The sequence below is a fragment of the Meleagris gallopavo genome, chromosome 5, assembly GCF_000146605.3.
Source record: "Meleagris gallopavo isolate NT-WF06-2002-E0010 breed Aviagen turkey brand Nicholas breeding stock chromosome 5, Turkey_5.1, whole genome shotgun sequence".
Taxonomy (NCBI): Eukaryota; Metazoa; Chordata; class Aves; order Galliformes; family Phasianidae; genus Meleagris; species Meleagris gallopavo.
The window spans coordinates 15,985,428-15,987,838 of record NC_015015.2 but is presented as its reverse complement, the minus strand read 5'-3'; the positions used below and the strand labels follow the sequence as shown (position 1 = coordinate 15,987,838).

General features: G+C 61.7%; 1 pseudogene; it reads right to left on the bottom strand.

The window, feature by feature from the left end:
* Nucleotides 1–2: 2 nt before the first annotated feature.
* Nucleotides 3–2,411, bottom strand: part of LOC104911081 — a 25,138-nt pseudogene continuing 22,729 nt past the window's right edge.

Sequence of the window (2,411 nt, the reverse complement as noted above, 5' to 3'; positions counted from 1 at the left end):
GGGGGTGGCAGGGATATGGCAGAGCCACAGCCCAGGTGGCGGCAGAGGACATGGGCGTCAGGCAGGTCCCAGGCAGTGGCACACAGGGGCCCCCACACCCCTTGTGCCTCCACCTCCACTTGCCCAGTGCAATCTGAGTCTCCATTCGCAAGCCGGAACCCAGTGTAGGCTGCAGCAGAGAGAGTATACTAGGGTTGGTGGATCAAGGGCCCTCCCCCATGTACACCGCACTGCGTGGTGCTGATACAGATCCACAACCCCTGCACTTACAGGAGCAGATGACGGCTGCGGGTTGGGTGCAGTTCTGGATGTCAGGAGGCCTCTGTGTGCAAGCGGACAGGAGGGGCTCGGTGCCGTTGCACTCAAAGGCACCATCCCAGAATGTCCCGTCTGCTGCCCCAAAATGCCCAGTCCCATATAGGGCCAGTGCTGTACCACAGCCCAGCTCTCTGCAGACGACCTGGGCGGCCATGAGGTCCACGTGGCCGTGACAGACGCTGACCCAGGCCCGGCCCTGCCGCACCTCCAGCCTCCCTGAGCACTCACTGTCCCCTCCAACCAGCCGGGAGAACCCTGTCAGGAGAGGTGGGCTGCTGGGCTGGGGAATGTGGATGATGGGCTCCCAGCAATGCTGCATGTCCCCAGCTCTCACCTTGGCAGACCACAGCAGTGTCATAATCATGAGGGCCATTGTAGGGACCCCAGCCCCGAATGTTACAGCCCCACAGGGCAGCCTCATGTCCATGGCAGTCAATAAAGGCCATCATGATGGGGCCGTCTACTGACCGAAATCGTGAGGCCAAGTAGGCGCCAGCAGCCGAGCCGCAGCCCAGTTGCTGGCATACCACCTCAGCATCATCCATGTCCCAAGCATCATCTGTCACTGTGCCCCAGCGTCCCCGCAGCTTCGCCTCCACTCTCCCTTCGCAGGGTCCCCAGCCATCTTCCAGCCGCAGCTCCAGCGCCTCTGCATCAGGGATTGGCCTCAGCTCCACCCAAGGGATCCTGGCACTCTGTTCCCTTCCCAGATACACCAACTCACCTGAGCAGATCACCCCAACATCCCACTCATGGCCACAGAAGTGGTTGCCCCAGCCAAAGTGGGGGCAGTTCTGCAGCTTGGTCTCAGTGCCGCGGCAGAGGAAGGGCTGCAGCCAGATGCGTCCCTTGCCTTGCCCAAATGGGGCATATGGGGACGCGTGGGCTACTGTGCCACAGCCCAGCTGACGACAAACCACACTGGCCCCTCGTATGTCCCAGTCGAAGTCGTAGCTGCAGATGGAGCCCCATTCACCCTCATGCTTCACCTCCACCCGACCGGCACAGCGCCCACCGCCATCCACCAGTCGCAGCTCCTCGCTGCCTGTGGGCACCCCAGGGAGGTGGCTGAGCCTGGGGTTGCCCGTCCCATGGCTGCAACTCTGCCCCTCTGCTTCCCTCTCGTCCCACGGCCACCCCACTGCCCCACAACTCACCCATGCAGAGCTGCACGCAGAATAGCAACCCCAGCACCCCAGCAGGCATCATCATGGCCCACACGCACAGCCTGCAGTTCAGGATGGGGAGGGGGAGATATAGGCAGCAGCCCCTGCTGGCAGGAGCCAATGGGGATGGCGAGGTGCGGTGGGAGCCGTTATCAGCAGGGTTATCAGCTGCCTGCCGGGTCCCAGCCTCCAATAACCTACTTCGTGCCCAAATATGAGGCTTGTCTCCGCTTCTGGCGTCACGCAGCCCCACCACGGGGCTCACTGCCTGTGTGTCACCAAGGGGAGTCAGCCTGCCTGGGTGCTGCATGTCCCTGTGGTGAGGATGGACTGTGACCATTTAGTACAAGTCCCAGAAAGGACAGCAGTGCCCCCAAACTGGGTCTCTGCACCCTGGATCCCACCCCATGATTGCAGAGTTCTGGAGGTGCCTTTGTGGTTCTCAAGGCAGCAGTTGTTAGGCTGGAGGGCCATCCCCGGCCCCTTGCAACACTGCCTGCACTGGGACATGTGCAGCCCCATGCCCTCCCTGCAGCACAGGCAGGAGGGAATGTTATCCATCACATGGGGACCCAGTGTCAACACCAACCACATGTAGCTGCTGTTCCACCTGCACAGAAGCAATACATTTCATAAGGCGATGCTTTTCTACTTGAGCCTGCAGCATCTGGGCTCTCCTGCTTTGCTATCGCCGCTGCAGGAGCAGACACAGGGACAGCTGCAGATTGTTGCAGTCCCAGGGCTGTGCGGCTGCTGCGAGGACAGCACAGAAACCCCAACTGCACAAGGAAGGAAGGCTGCAGGCTGAGCTGTCCCTGCCCGTGTCCCCGCGTGCAGCCCGGTGCTGGGGAAGGAGGAAGTGTGCGATGGGTGTGTGGGTGCTTTCAAAAGCGAAACCCTGCCTGTCCACACGGCTGGGACGTGGGG